Here is a 17,814-nt window from a genome sequence, read left to right as displayed (position 1 = left end):
CCATTGTCTATATCCATAGAGGTCTTGAAGGTAGATTCACCTATCAACTTTGCTTTTCTATTGCGCCAAACCATTGCTGATTCAGCAGCAATAAGCATATAGGTGAGATCTATAAGGGTCACGTCGCAGTTCATCATATAGTACTCTCTTATGAACTCACTATACGAGTTAAGAAGTGACTGAAGAACCCACTCAACAGCCATCTCCTCATAGACAACAGATCCCAACATTCTTAACCTATCAATGTGTGACTTCATCCCTAGGATGTGTGCACACACCGACTTTCCCTCTTCATGTTTACTTGCCAAAAGGGATTGAGTGAGCTTGAACTTTTCAAGCCTTCGAACTTGTGGGTTAGGGAGAATAATTAGATGAGGTGGAGGAAGTGAAGCATGATTTCTTCTTCCTTGATCGAATCGTGGAATATCATCTTCATGTGGAAGGCTTGTTCCATGGGACTTGGGAAGACCATAGTTGTCAAAGTTTGACATCTACAAAACGGGAGAAAACATAAATCACGTTAATTGATAGATTGAGTCCTTAGTAAATCACCCAAATGAGATACTAAGGCTAGGACCCAACACAATACGCTACAACCTAGAAAAGGGATGTCATAATCTAGTTGCAGAATATTTGAAGGTAAGTGAATGACGATTCACTAATTCCCACCATGAAACCGAAAAAAAAAATTAAGTTTTAAATCTGTGAAAACTCCTAGATCCTTTGAGATTCATTGAACATTTCAATGGCATGTTTAAATCTCGATATGCCCCTCTTGTTTGTGACTGGGATGCTGAGGATCACAAAGTGGGTGTGAATAACCTTGCAAACTTACATGGTGCCCTCACATGTTACGGTTATCTATTCGATGTGCCGGTAAACCACACATGCTCCACCGAACTATGACAAACATTGAGTCACCCTTTTCTACCTTTTCTTAGAACCATTTAGTGTGCTGGTAAACCACACACGCTCCCCTAACATCTTTGCAAGGGCACAAAGTGTAATTTCATGGAATTGCATCAATTCACTTTTGCCTAAGTAACTAAGATTGGGAATTTGTAAAACATTTAGTTACTTTTGTACTTCATTATACTTATAATGGAAGGTTTTGTCCTATCCTACCCGTTCGGCTAACGAACCTCCACTAGTTAAGAGTGCGGTGGGTAAGAGTGGATACCCATTCAATCGCCATTTTATAGGCAATTTCCTAAAACACCCCTTATAAACCAGCTTCGTGAATGAGGCCTACTAATGGTAAGACTGACTTTTACTCATACATATATATAATGTTAGAGTTTTAATGTTATATAAAGTATAAGGTGTATTTTACACTTTTAAAATACTAGGTAGTCAAATTTAACAATTATACCTTTAATTCAATTAAATTGTAAACCAAAACTTTTATGGATTTATTAAACCTCTTTTAATTAGACACCTTAATTAATTAATAAAACCATAAGGGTGTGATTTGAACTTTTCAAAACAATACTAGGGTTTTTGAATTTAACATTTCTAAATTAAACTTTTAATCAACTTTTAAATTCCAAAAACTTGAGGGCAAGTTTTTAAACTATTCAAAACATTTGGGTTTTAACTATTTAAATTTCAAAAACAAAACTTTTAAGGTTAAATTTAAACTATAAAACCTAAAGGGGAAAATTGAAACTTTTCATAACACAAGGATCAAATAACAAATAATATAAATTAAACAATTAATTTCATCATTATCTATATTTGACCTAATTTCAATTACTTGCAAAATAAGTTACCCAATTAATACAAATAATCCAATCTTTATCATATAAGGAAGTTATTATCTAATCAATTGGTAATTATCCTGTATTTTGGCAAGGATATTCATTAAGAAACAATAAAATTCATATTTTATAGGTTTAAAATGAATATGGTAATAATCCTTAAGCAAAACAGCAACAAAATCCGAAAATCTCTCTGTCTGACGCTCCGACTCGCCGAGTCACACTCTGGAACTCGCCGAGTAGGGCTGACTCGCCGAGTCCAGGTATTGACTCACCGAGTCAGGTCGAACAGAAGGCCAGAAAATGATTTTCAGCTATATTATGCATCAATACAATAGAAACCAATCTCGGCTCTGATACCACTGATGCGATTTGGTCAAAAGAACATCCTATGTGCTCATACAAACCCTAATGATTGGATCTAGGTTTCTCTATTGTACATGCAATTTATCCAAGACTATAAACCCTAGATCTAGTATATGATAATCGATATTAACATAATAGTGGGTTTAAGATATTACCTTCATTGTTATGTAGCAATAACAATCACAATTCCTTCTTGTAATGACTTTAGAAAGCTTAGAGTCACAAATGTCACTCCTCTAATGGTTCACAAACACTAAGAAGAGGATGAAGAGGAGAAGAGAAGGAGGTTGCCCAAAACCATCCAAAACCCTAGAAGGAAGCTTGTCCCACGTTTTTGAGGCATAAGGGCTCTTTAAACAGTGAGGCTATTAGGGTTATCTAACAAGGAAACCCTAATTTGGATACTTAAGCCCTAAGCAACCCATGGACTCCTTTCCTTAAAGGCCTTGGACGATTTCTTATGGGTTTCCCCATAGAATTCGTCTAACCTTATAATATATGGCAATCCATAGCCCAATTGCAATTATTTTATAATTACAATTCCAGTCCCTTAAGTTTAATTAATCTCTTTTAGTCACAAACTTAATTCTTATTAATTCTTGACTAATATTAATTAAACAATATGATTTCTCCTTTAATATATTATTCCCATAATATATTAATAAATCATATTTAATCCTTTCTCTCCATAATTCATCCTGTCAAGTTGCTTTGGTGAAGGCAACCCAAAAGGACCATGCACAATCGGGTCAAGTACATACCAAAATAGTTATGGTCATAGACACTAATCCAACAATGTTTACTTCCACCTTTCGGAAGGTGTCCAAAATCTCTTTATCCTCCATATTCTTCTTTGAAGTTGCAAGTTGGGAGGGGAACGGTGGTTGAGTAGCTATTGGTGTTACGAGAGGGGTAGTCTTCTTTGGGGCTCCCACTTGAGCATCGTTCTTGACTATAGGTACTTCAACGGGAATGATCTCTATTTATTCCTCTTCTTCCCTTGGCTTCTTCTTTGAACTACTTTCTCCGGCTTGTTTGCCACTTCTCAAGGTCACCACATTGACATTTGGGTTCTTTTCGGTTTGAGAAGGGAGTTTACCATGGGATTCCAACTTGCTTATGGATGTAACTATATCTCCCATTTGTGCTTCAAGGTTGGAGATACTAGTCCTTCTCTCTTTTTGGAATTGTTGGGTACTAGTGGCTAGAGATTTGATAATGTTTTCAAGAGACATTCCGGAGCTACTAGGTAAAGATTGAGGAGGTTGTTGATGATGATGTGGAGGGTGCGGTTTGGGTTGATAGTGTGGTTGTTGATGTTGGTAATGAGGTTGTGGTGGTGGATAGGATGGTCCAACCAATGCATTTTGAGGCAATGGTCTTGGGTTGTAGCTCATGTTGGGATTTGGCTTCCAACTTGAATTATATGCATTTTCGTAACCGTATGGTTTGTTGTGGTAGTTTTGGAACTCTCCCGTAGCATTCAAATGCTCCGCATCTTCTTGAAGGATGGGACACATATCCGTAGGATGTACCATTGTTGCACATATTCCACAAACCATCACTTGTGGAGTTTGTCCCATGGCTAGCTTTTGGACAACGGAGGTTAGATCTTTGATTTGAGACTCGATATTTGATGTTCCCACTTCATTGACTTTGTGTTGTATGTCTCTTTTCATATCTTGGCGAGGGCCAAAATGTTGTGAATTCGCGGCTATGGTGTTGAAAAGTTGTCTTGTTTGTTGTGTGGTTTTACTAAAGACATCTCCACCACTTGAGGCATCAACTATTCTTCTCTCCATTGGCAACAATCCCTCGTAGAAGTGTTGAATGAGGAGTTGTTCCGGAATTTGGTGTTATGGGAAACTATATCACAAGTTGTTGAGCCTCTCCCAATAATCATGGAAAGTCTCATTTTGACCTTGGCGGATTCCACAAATCTCATTTCTAAGACTTGAGACTCATGAAGTGGGATAGAACTTATCAAGGAAAGCTCTTGCCATGTCGGTCCATGAATTGATAGAACCCGATGGAAGATAGAATAACCAATCTTTTGCTCTATCGGCTAATGAAAAGGGGAACGCCCTTAACTTGATTTGGTCATCGGTTGACCCTTGTGGCTTCATGCTAGTGAAAATTATGTGGAACATCTTCAAATGCTTATAAGGGTCTTCATTTTCCAATCCATGAAAAGTTGGTAGGTGATGGACTAAACTTGACTTCAATTCCGAACCTCCTTCCAAAACCGGGTAATTGATACCGGTTGGAGTTTGTGTAACATCGGTCTCCATCATTTGCTTCAAGATTCTCTCGGGAACTTCTCCTCCGTCCGTCATTGCAATTGGTTCAATAATGGGTGGATTTTGTTGTAGGGGTGGTGTTTCGGGAATTTCTTGGCGAGGGTTGGGAGTAGAATCGGGTTTTATATCACTTAATGAAGCGGTTTCAACCTCTGGGTCCCCAGGGGGGTTAGAAGTTTGACCACGTTCAACTTGTTTTTCCTTCGCCAATCGCCTTGCTTCTTTTTCGATTTCTGGGTTGTAAATCAAGTCACCTGTACGTTGAGATCTGGGCATAGAGAAACAAATTGATTAAAAATAAACCAATCCCCGGCAACGGTGCCAAAAATTTGGTGGTTGTCGAGCCAACAAAATAAATACCCTAAATATTACACACTAAAATAGTGTATAGTGGTAAAGGGATCGAATCCACGGATATTTGTTCAATTTATAACTCTATGAAAGATCTCTTTGTAAAAATACTTGCTAAATGACAATAAATAAAAAATGGGGTTTTTGGTGTTTTGAAGTACTTGAAACAAACTAGAATTAAACTATGATTTAAATTGACAATTTAACAAAAACAAGATTTAATGTAAATCAATAAGAAAAGGATGGTTGACTTAAGGTTTCCTCACTTTGACTTTTGATGAACATATCATTAGAATTCAATGGTGCAATACTTGTTTTAAATCCTCAATTTGGCTATAGTAATCCAAGAAGCTTGAGATTACCTAGACTTTTTTTAGTTGTTAAAATGGTTAGAGAACCTCATAACAATTTCCTTAGTTAAAGTCACAATTTCCATTAAGCATGTAATTAGTGAAAGTCAACTAGCATTAAGAACCAAAAAGTCAGCAAATCCAAGAGGCATCAAATGCTTTCACCACATGTTGGAAGAAATGTTTTTATGATTGTGTGAAGCAAAAACAACACAAACATCATTTGTTGCTTGCTAATTTGAGGATCATTTACTCAATCAAGAAATTAGCCAACTAATCACCACAAACACATTTAAACTCATGAACTAAAAACATACTAGTAGTGATAATATGATAAAACACAAAACATTTCCATAAAGATTTAAGAAAAAGTTCATGGATTCTTCAACATTCAACAAAAGTTCAAATGATTCAACAAAAGTCAACCAATATTAGTTTAGCCAAGCATGGCTAAACTCAAAGAAACAAAGTTAGAGATGATTGTACCAAACATTAAGAAAGAATCAAGAGGTAAAAAGATGATGTTCTTGAGGTGTTCTTGGCCTTCAAAAGTCTTCAAAACTCCAAAGAGAATATTCAAAAATCGGATGTCCAAGTGTATGCAAAAGATAGGCACCAACCTTCCCCATATAGCTTAAAACATGAATTCCCGGAAATGCCCCTGCAGGGGGTTGCATGACCCGCATGCTGTTGCGCGGGTGGTCCCTGGATGTAGCATCTTTGATGTTTTGGGCCTCCATAGCTTAGCCCACTTGGCCCAGATCGAATCCAATCACCTCCTACCGCATTTTTTTCAAGTTTTTATTCATTTTAAGCCCAATTTGGCTTCTCCAAATCCTCCAAAGCTCGTGAACTCGCCCGATTAATAATCTACACACGCTTGAATATTCCCCCGTATCTTGCAAATTTAAAGTTTATCTCTCTTCAAGCCTTCAAATAATCATCAAGATCACTCCATGCATCATCTCCACTACCCATCAAGCTTAAAATCCTTTTTTTGTCTACCAAATCCCATCGCTTCCCATACGTCCCGAACACTCCTGCTCCACTAGACCCAAAAACCTGTAATTATGCTCACAAGATTCGAAAGTACCCGAAATAGTCATAAAATAACAAAAAGTAAAATATGCATGGAAATTATCTAAATTATGAATGAAATATGCTAAAATAGACTATAAAACGAAGTAAACAAAACTAACTATCACATCATCTCTTCCCTTACGTTTCTTTCTATCAGTCTTACCCGCCGACCATGTAACGCCTGATATCCGGTATGAAGTTAATTGTAATTTGTTTATGTTTTCTCTTTAGGACACGATATGTTCGAGCCTCAATGCGTCGTGTCGAGAAGTTATTAGCCACGGAGTTTAATAAACCAACATAGCGTGTTGAGGTGCATCAACATGGCGTGTTGGCAGCTAGAAAGGAAACCCTAATTTTTAGGGTGTTGCACCATATTTAAAGGCATTAAGTTCCCTTGAGCTTTCTTGGTGGTGTTCTTCAAGTTTTGAGTGGATTCTTGTAGATTTTTGTGCTCATTTAATGAAGCTTTTGGAGTTGAAGGTGCCTAGCTTGGAACGAAGGCCATAGATCAAGAATCTCACCAGTTATTGAAGTCTACTTAAGGTATCAAGTTCATACCTTGCTTTGTGGTTAATTAGATCTTCTCTTATGGGGTTTTATTATGATTGTGGTCTCCTTTTTGGATCTATGGATGAGTTGGGTTATTTAAGGGCTTGTTCTTTCAGATTTGGGTTATTTTGGTATCCTTGAGCATAAAGGTGCAAGCTTTATGTGAAGAATGGTGTCATGCATGCTTCTAGTCCTCTATTAAGTCCCTTTTAGCATAAAAGCTTCATTTAGCCACATATGAACATAAAGTTGGCAACTATATGTAATAACCCAACTCAAGGAGGTCAGATCTATGTTTTGGGGCTATATCAATAAGGATTAAGTGCTTATTGGTTAAGTTGTTGAATCTCGAGCAAACATGGCATGTTCGCAAGGCAACACGGCGTGTTGGCTAGGAATTACCCGGTTATCTGGATGTTGGAAGAACACAGCGTGTCCAAGAGGTAACACAGCGTGTTGGGTCAACATGGACTGTTGACCTTAACTTTGACATTTTCAGTTGACCAAGGTTGACCATTGGGTATTCTGGATTTGAGCCTTATTGGGCCTTCTGGTGTCATTTAAGGTTTGGGCTTTCATGTGGTCTTGTATTTATTAGGGTTTTGTTAGACCAGCTGAGAATATGTCTTTTGGATTAGGAAAGGTTGATGGGATTTAGGGTAAGACCCATGTAAAGTGGGCATTAGGCGATTATTGGGCTTTGGATGATTATTGGTTTTAGGGCATTTATGATTGTGAGTTTGTGCTTTAGTCTTGGACCAAACTAGGTGAGGGGTAAAATGGTCTTTTTACACCATGTATGGATTATTGGATTTGGTTTGGAACCCGATTGTTAACTGCGTGCTATTTGATTGACAGTGCGGGGATTCTAGCGGATCAACAGTCAGAGATCTATTTGTGGGTTCATCTATCGAGGTGAGTCTCCTCACTGTTCTATGGGTCGAAGGCACCAATGTCGGCCCATTTAGTTTATATATTATAGGAAGATATGGGGGTACCCCTTGACATTTTGTATGAAAGACCAGGAAGCGACTCCTGGAAAACTGTATGCAAGACCAGAGTCTGAACTTTGACAGTTAATTAGTTAAGTAGTTGTAGATTGTATGCTAGTTGTCTTTGTGATGCTTGCATTGAAGACTAGGAGGTGGCTTCAGGCACTTGTCTGTAAGACCCAGGGTTTTGGCTCCCGGCCTGGTAAGGAAGACCACGAGGCGGCTTGTGGCATAATAGCAAGACTATGGTTGGCACATATCACTTTTATTGATTGACTGGATATGTATGACATGTATGGCTCGTTTGATATGAGTGGTATGTGGTATTTGGGGAACTTACAAAGCTTTGTGCTTAAGGTTTGTGGTTTATGGTTTTAGGTACCTCTGGTTCGAAATGGAAGGGCCTAGTTTTATCGCAGTACATACACTTGTGTTTTCCGCAACATGTGATTATGGGAATGAACTTTGATAAAAAAAAATTTTGAAATTCTTTTAAGTGTTTGGATAAAAGTTACATTAGTGTTTTGATTAAAGTAAAAATGAAAATTTTACTCTATGATTTCCGGGATATTACAAATTGCTATTAGAGCCTTGGTTTGAGGGATTCGGGCATACTCTCCAGTGTGCCTGAACTCAAACTAAGGGTTTGGTGAAAGTTTTTTTAAAATAAACATTTAATTAAAAAGGAATTCTAATTGGAGAAAGGGGTATGATGCGTGCAATCAGCCGAGCTCACGTAAGTGTTTCCCAAAATACCAATACATGTTTATTATTATATATGATATGATTATCAGAATTACATGCTAGATTAGGGCTAAGGATGTGCTTAGTATTATATGATAAGAGAGATACATCTATATTCCTGATTTAATGAGCTTTAGAATCGCATGCTAGTATGAACTTCTGATTAGTGGATAGAATGGCTTGATTAGTGTATGTCGGTTAGATTTTTCGTTTCCTGAATGTTGCTTTATTTGCGCTTTGTGGGACTCTTAGTGATGTGAATTGATTGCCAAATGAATATGCTAAGTCACATGTGGCATAGGTTAAATAATCTTAGAGTGATGGATTTGACCTTATTCCGCAGCTCTCGTTTGAGTCCAACCGTTCTGTAGTTGTGTCTTTTACTCGAATGATTATCTAATCTATGTTGCATGTGACTATATTCATGAGGAAGCTAGTTGACATTGGTGGGAGTCCTTTAGCAGCTGAGGGAAGGGTGAGGTCGGGAACCTAGGAGAGCCAAGGATATGCTTCAGTGGGTTTAGTGGTGCGGTTTAGTGAGTTTAGGTGCATCAAATTGAGAAGATGACTTAGAGGATTCAGGATGACTACTGAGGAAAGTATGGATAGGTGTGGAAGGTAGCATTGGGCCCATACTATTGAAAGAACATAATCCATACTCAAATCGGAGAGAGTCTTGGAGTATCTAAGAAGCTTATGGGAGGAGGATTTTTGGATATGTTCTAATCATTGGCATGTCGTATTTCAGTTTCGTGATGAGCACTCAGGTATGTGGTTCTGGTTCTGGTTCGGGTTTGGGTTCCGGCTCAGGTGCAGGTGCAGGTAATGAGTCGATTAGTGAGTAGATGCGGGAGTTCATATCATCGGATATTTCTCACAGTATTTCAGATATATTAGATGAGCGATTGGTCATGTTCCGTGCTGAGTTTATTGATATCCTTGGAGCTTACACTCTTTTTCTTTTCTGGGAGTTTCGTGCTTGTGGAGATCATGCGTTCTATGATCTCCACGGGACCTTATTGTCACTAGGAGGTAGTTAGCGGATATGGCTAATACGTTCAGAACAAGTTGCTGCCTCGAGGAGGCGAAAGTCGGATATGCCTCCTACCATTGAAGGACAGAGCACGAGATTGGTGGGAAGAGGTTGGTAGTGATATGGGTTATGATGTGGTTGATTCTATGTCATGGGGTGAATTCTCAACCAGGTTCCAAGCTGAGTTTGTATTGGTGATTGAGGTGTAACAGTTGGCGCAAGAGTTTCTGGATCTCCACCAGACTACTAAGACTAAGGAAGAGATCACTGCCAAGTTCCAAGACAGGGCTTTATTGGTTCCACAGTATGCATCAGATGAGGAAATGAACAAAGTGATGTATCATGATATGCTACGAGATGATATCAGGGAGTTTGTGAGTATTTCAGTGTGCAAGACCCAGAATGATATGATATCCAGAGCCTGAGAGCGGGAGATTGATTTGGAGAACCTTGGGAAGAAGGGTTCAGACCAGGTGCATATAGTGGAGGGCCCCGGGAAGAGACCCAAGATTTATGATTAGTGTTTGAGAGGCCAACAATGTCGGGGTTAGTGTCGTACGTGCAGCAAACTACACGATGGAGTTTGTCGTTCTAGGGATACAGGCTACTACAAGTGTGGCAGGACTGGTCATGTCAGCAGGGATTGTCCTCAGGGGCAAGCTCTTTATGTTTTCACTGCAATCATGTGGGCCACAAGAAGGCCGACTGTACGATGTTGAGGGGAGGAGCAGTGAGTGCGCCTGCTCCGGCTACTTTGAAGATCACCGATGGATAGGATGGTAGGGTGGAAGCCCCAGTAGAAAGGAGTCGGGCATTGTAGTGTTAGACAGGGAAGTTCAGGACTCCAGCAAGCGACATTGAGAGTATGTTATCCTTTGCTTTGTTATCGGTTTTTATCAGTATTTATGTTGTTTGGAATCTTGCATCGGTTTGGGTAAGCATATCTTGTTGGGTTTTATGTACTATAACACTCCTATGGTGCACATACAACCCTAATAGCTTTTGGATCTAAGTTTTCTCCAATTATACATACAATAAAATTTCCAAAGCCTGAAAACTACAACTAGCATAAAATATTGGTAATTGATACATAATAGTAAGTTATAAGAATACCTCTTAATTGTAGCTTATAGGGAATTGGTCTTTCAAGAGCCTATCACCTTAAGTGTGATGCCTCAAATGTCTTATAACAAACCAAGAACAAGAGGAGGAACTTGAGAGAGAGGTTTTGGTTGGATTAGTGTCTAAGTCCATAACTATAACTGGTCCATTTGGGTTGCATGGCATCAGAACAATTTGCATAGACTTTCGTGAGAAAAAGGATAAATATGATTTGTTAATATATTATAAGTTCTAATATATTAATATGAAATCATATTATTTAATTAGTATTGATCAAGAATTAATTTAGAATTAATTATGTGATCAAAAGAATACTAATTAAATATATGGGGATTGATTGTGTAAATCATTCATTTTTATATATGTGGGCTTATGATCCATAGTCCTTCATATTGGGCTAAACCCATGGAGTAACCCATGGATACTCCATGGGGGTTTTAACCCATTGAGCATGAAGAATAAGGAAAGACATGAGTTACATGGTGTAACCCTAATAGCCACCATATATAAGGACCCCGTGGCTCAAGAAATTGGCATTAATGTGTGTACACATGAGGGCTAGCCGATTTGAGCATAGGAACCTTTTCTCTCAAGTTATTCCAAGACGTTGGTGATGTTGTGTGAAACATTTGAGGTGTCACACTTGAGGCACTAGGCTCTTAAGCTCTATGGAATCAAGCTACAACAAGAGGTATGTAATTCTACTAGAATTTATATTATATGTTCTTTATATTATGATAGTTAGAATAATACCTTGGAAAAATTGATATTTGCATGTACAATAGAGAAAACATAGATTCAAGGTATTTAGGGTTGCATGTACACTTTAGGAGTGTTATAATTCTCAAAAACCATAAGTTTGGAGACACAAAAATCATCTAGAGCTTCTTGGAATCACCAGTGCACGATTTTTGGCCTACGGTTTACGTTTATATAGTGTAGAATCCAAGATTTAAACCCTGATCAACTTCCTTGGGCCTTAATCCAATAATCCATATGATAAGCCCTTTGGACTATCTCTTCATGAAGTCTTACATGAACTTAGTCCATTGCTAATCAGTATGGATCATTAGCCCAAACTATATATATCATTGATTTACACAATCAGTCCCTGTTAAACTAATTAGTCTCTTTTGATCACTAAATTATTTCCAAATGAATTCTTGATCAACACTAATTAAATAATATGATTTCTTAATTAATATATTATACTTATAATATATTAATAAATCACATTAACCTCTTTCTCAAATATCCATCCTATCAAATTGTTCCAGAGTGTTACAACCCAAATGGACCATGCTTGCATCGGGTCAAGTACATAACAATTATAGTTATGGGCTTAGACACCTAATTTAATAGTATCCCACTTAGATAAGTCTAATAACTATTACTGCAAGTACAACTTCAAAATCCGATTAGCAATCATAGCTCTCACAAAGACTGTTGTCGAACTCTAATCTTATTAGTAAGGCGTCCATGAGATAAGAGATCATATATTCCTCCATTCTAGATATCGTATGGACATAAGACACAGATTATACTCATTCTCTCTGTCCATGTGACTTTCTAAGGGGAAACTGGGGTTTTTAGTTGAAAACTGGACTTTACTCGGGTAGAGTTTTGACTTGAAAATAAGATTTTCTTGGGAACTTCGGGGTGTCTGGGCTTGCTTAAGATGTCAGGGATGATACCGGGACTTCGAGGGGTTAAAAGTGGGTTAAATAGGTGAAAGAGGGTGTAAAAAATGAAAATAGGCAAACATTTCCGGAGAATCTCGCTTACTATTTATAGTAAGTCGAAGCCTCGGAGTACGCTGGGCGTACCGAAGTACGTGGGGCGTATGCGAGGTGTCACCAGCTAGGAATTTGGGCCTCAGACGTGGCTTTTATGTGGCGTCCATGAGAAGACGGTAGATGTGGCTGACTCCGGACCGGATACATGTGAGGTACGCTGGGCGTAGCCTAATGTACACGGGGCGTATGGCCTCGGATAAGATATTGATTTTTCATTTATTTTTATTTAATAATTTCAAAAATTCATATCTTTTGCGTACGAACTCCGTTTTTGACGTTATTTATATGCACGCGTAGGTGAGAATATACTCTACAATTTTCGTTTAGACTCCATCGACTAATTTTGACTTTATTCTTAATATTATTATTTTTAACATATCGAGACAGGAAAATGCGTTAAAAATTCATAACTTCTTCATCCGATGTCGATTTTCGTCATACTTTTTACCGTTGTACTACAAATGACGAGATCTTCAATTTTCGTTTAGGTTGTATCGGTTAAATATCGTTTGATCTAAAATTCGAGTTTTTAGCTATCTAGTGTTAATCCGAAACTTAGAAAAATCATAACTTCCTCATACGAAGTCAGATTTTGGCGTTCTTTTTATCGAACTTATCGGTTTAACGAATACTACGAATTTCATTTAGATCACTAAGGCTAAAAAGTATTTTATCAAAAACTCACTTTTTACATCATTCGGCGCCGTATCGGTTTTGTCGCGAATCTTCGATTGGTCATAACTTCTTCGTTATAACTTGGATTTCGACGAGGTTTTCGCCTACAAGTTTCTAACGAGATTATTTACAACTTTCAATAATAAAATTTTACTTATTTCAAATTTTATATTTTCACTAAATTTCATTATTTGACTTTTAATTGGAATCTCATAAGACTTCGAGTGATTCTAAATATAGATTTACTTCATTTCTAGTAAAAACTATCTGTTAGAACTCAACACTCAATTTCACATAGTATTTCACAATTTTATTCATTACAAAACACGATTGCAAAACATGTATGTTACAGAAACCCTAATTTTTAGGGTGTTGCACCCTATTTAAAGGCATTAGGTTCCCATGACCGACCTCCTTACCAACCTCCTTTCTTACCTAAAACCCAAAATCGAGTATTGTGCTTTCTTGATGGTGTTCTTTAAGTTTTGAGTGGATTCTTGTGGATTTTTTTTGCTCATTTGAAGAAGCTTTGGAGTTCGAAGGCGCCTAGCTTGGAAGGAAGGCCATAGATCCAGAATCTCACAACTTGTTGAAGTCTACTTAAGGTATCAAGTTCATACCTTGCTTTGTGATTGATTAGATCTTCTCTTATGGGGTTTTATTATGATTTTCGTCTCCTTTTTGGATCTAAGGATGAGTTAGGTTGTTTAAGGGCTTGTTCTTTCAGATCTGGGTTGTTTTGGTATCCTTGAGCATAAAGGTGCAAGCTTTATGTGAAGAATGGTGTCATACATGCTTCTAGTCCTTTATTAAGTCCCTTTTTAGCTTAATAGCATCATTTAGTCACATATGGACGTAAAGTTGTCAACTTTACCTGATAACCCATCTCAAGGAGGTTATATCTATGTTTTGGGGCTATGTCTTTAAGGATTAAGTGCTTATTGGTAAAGTTGTTGAATCTTGAGCAAAAACGACTTGTTTGCATGCCAACACAGCGTGTTAGCTAGGGATTACTCGATTATCTGGATGTTGGATGAAGACAGCGTGTCCAAGAGGTAACATGACGTGTTGGGTCAACATGGATTGTTAACCTTGACTTTGACCTTTTCAGTTGACCAGGGTTGACCATTGGGTATTCTAGATTTGGGCCTTATTGGGCCTTCTAATGTCATTGCGAGTTTGGGCTATCGTGTGGTCTTGTACTGCTTGGGATTTTGTTGGACCAGCTGAGAATATGTGCTTTGGATTAGGAAAGGTTAATAGGCTTTAGGGTAAGGCCCATGTAAGGGTTTGAGCCCAATTTGAAATTTTTGGCCATTATTGGGCTTTGGATGATTATTGTTTTGAGGGAATTTTATGATTGTGAGTTTCGGCCTTAGTCTTGGACTAAACTAGATGAGAGGTAAAGGGGTATTTTTACTCCATGTATGGATTATTGGTTTTGGTTTGGAATCCGATTGTTAATTGGGTGTTATTTGTTTGATAGCGTGGAGATTCTAGCAGGTCAGCAGTCAAATATCTATTCGTGGGTTCATCTATCGAGGTGATTCTTCTAACTATTCTATGGTCAAAGGTACCAATGTCGGACCATTTGGTTTATATATTCTAGGAAGACCTGCGGTAGCCCTTGGCATTTTGTATGAAAGACTAGGAGGCGGCTCCTAGAAAACTGTATGCAAGACCAGAGTCTGGACTTCGGCAGTTAATTAGGTAAGTAGTGGTAGATTGTATGTTAGTTGTCTTTGTGATAATTGCATGGAAGACCAAGAGGTGGCTCTTGGCACTTGTCTGTAAGACCCAGGGATTTGGCTTCCAGCCTGGCAAGGAAGACCACGAGGTGGCTCGTGTCATAATGGCAAGACTGTGGTTGGCACATAACACTTTTATTAATTGATTGGATATATATAACATGTATGGCCCGTTTGATATGAATGGTATGTGGTACTTGGGGACATCACTAAGCTTTGTGCTTATAGTTTTGGTTTATGGTTTCAGGTACTTTCTATTTTAAAGGGAAGGGCCTGGCTTGATCGAAGCGCATACACCCCTGTTTTCTGCAACATGTGATTTTGGGAATGAAATTTGATAATTGTTTTATTTGAAATGGTTTTAAATGTTTGGATAAAAGTTACATTAGTGTTTTGATTATAATATAAATGAAATTTTTACTCTATGATTTTCAGGATGTTACAGACCACCCTTTTTCCCTTCTTCTTGTCGGTAACCCCATCTAAATCCAACATGTCAAAAGAGCCAACAACCACCATCCTTTAGCGTTCATCAGCAATCTAGGCCCGCCCTCATTTTTCTCTCTTTTGTATCACACCACCTCAACCTACATCATCTATTTGGCTTCCTTTCTATCAACATGCCTTTCTTTTACACTGGAGAGGAGATTTTGAATTCATAAAGAGTATGTGACACCGACAATGCATCTGCATTTTTCTTCCTAATTCGATTTGATGAAACTTCCAAAGATCCTGCAAAAACTATAAGTACTCTAACCATTCCGTCATCATACCATTTGAAACAAGATTATCATTCATCACCATATCAGAAAGACCCACAATTCAATTCCTAATATGCTTGATGTGTAGAATCGTTGTCATGGGAGCACCATAAAAGAGCTTGGTTCACTCTGGGAAAAAAATGGTGTTATGGGTTTGATCTAAATCCATTGACATTCAATGGTAAATTAGCAAGTGGCAATATATCTGATTACTATTCGAACCTAAAGCTTGTTGGAATCTGATATCACCAAAACCGGAATTGTTTTGGTGGATGTTGAATTAGGAAAAAAATTGTTGTCTTCGTAGATTCAATGATCCTTGGCGATGTATATTTGCTCAGCCATCACCGACAACTTCTTATACACTAGTGTTTGTTCCAGTTATTTGAAAGATATTTTTTCTCACACCCCACCACTTGTTTGTTTAAATTCATCTTCCAATTTTTTTGGAAGTGTTGAAAAAATGTAGTGGTACGACATAGGAAATTGGTTGTCAGAGTGAACATCGGAGGTTAATAGTTAATTCCATCAGATTGCAGAAACCTTGGAATCTGACCCTATGAGCACCTTAGCTTCAGATGTGTTATTCAACATTTCTGCTTCAGCAACCATCAACATTTGGTCAGATCAATTAGGTTCATGTCGAGGTTCCTCATATAAAAGCTCTTAATGAATTGATCATATGACTTTGGAAGAGAGAGAAGAACCAAATCAATGACTTTTTCCCTTGGGAAAACAACACCCATTCTATCCAACTTTTCAATGTACGAATTCATTTTCAAAACATGTGCACATGCAGAATTTCCAATTTACTATCTACATGTCTATAAGGCTTGAGTAGTCTCATATATTTCAACTTGGGGAAAAGGTAACTTTGGGAGAGTCACACGGGGAGGAGGTGGGAAAGAATGATGCCCTATTCCACCATTACACTAAGAAGGGAACACATTTTCAGCTTGATTACAATGTGGAAGACCATCTTCAGAATATTAAGGAAAACCATTTCCATAAGATTGAGTAAGACCATTTCTATCTTCACAAGACATCTAAAAATGGGAAAAGAAAGAATTCAAGTTAGTTGGTTTTAATCCTTAATTATTAACCTAAACTTTAAATTAAGGTTGGTATCCATATTTTGTATTCAAACTTTGAAGTGGGATTTCGTAATCAAATTTAAATCTATTTTTGGTAGATAGGCCTTTTACCAATTCCAATCTTATAAAACTCCTAAATCTTTTGATATTCATTAAATCTAATCAATGACATGTTTAATATCGGATTATGCTCTCACTATTGTGAATGGGATATCGAGGATCACAAACAAGATGTGAATAACCATGCAAGCCCGCTTGACAACATCGATGTCTTTTATCATCTCCAATTGACGTGCTGATTAACAACACATGCTCCATCAACAATGATAATTTAGGATTTATACCATCATTAAACTTTATAGTCTCAATTTAGTGTGCCGGTTAGCCATTAAAGACTAATAAATAATGACGTGCGTTTTTCATGGAATAGCATACACTTCACATTTTTCCTAAAGTAACTAGAGTTAGGATTCTTATACAAGGTTCTAGTACTTTAATAGCATCATACTTTTGAGAGGTTATGTCCTATCAACTCGTTCGGCTAACGACCCTCCACTATGCAAGGGGGCGGTGGATGAGAGTGGACACCCATTCAATGGTCAATTTATAGGTCGTTTCCTTAACAACAAATAAATAATGATGTGCGTTTTTCATGGATTAGCATACACTTCACATTTTTCCTGAAGTAACTAGAGTTGAGATTTTTATACAAGGTTCTAGTACTTTAATACATCATACTTTTGAGAGCTAATGCCCTATCAACTCGTTCAGCTAACGACGGTGGATGAGAGTGGACAGCCATTCAACGATCATTTTATAAGTCATTTCCTTATACCCCCTTATAACACGGCTTCGTGAATGAGGTCAACTATTGGTTGAATGACTTGTCATATACATATAATATATTAAAGATTTAATCGTATATAGTATAAAGTGTATTTTAATACTTTTCAAAATACATGGTTTAAATGTTAATTATCTATATTAACATTTAATCGTATATAGTATAAGGTGTATTTTAAAACTTTTCAAAATACATGGTTTAAATGTTAATTATCTATATAAACCTTTTAATCAATTAAAATTTAAA

Source organism: Lactuca saligna, chromosome 8 (genome assembly GCF_052625555.1).
Source record: "Lactuca saligna cultivar CGN05327 chromosome 8, ASM5262555v1, whole genome shotgun sequence".
NCBI lineage: Eukaryota > Viridiplantae > Streptophyta > Magnoliopsida > Asterales > Asteraceae > Lactuca > Lactuca saligna.
The sequence above is the reverse complement of the archived record's forward strand: the minus strand, read 5'-3'. Positions refer to the sequence as shown.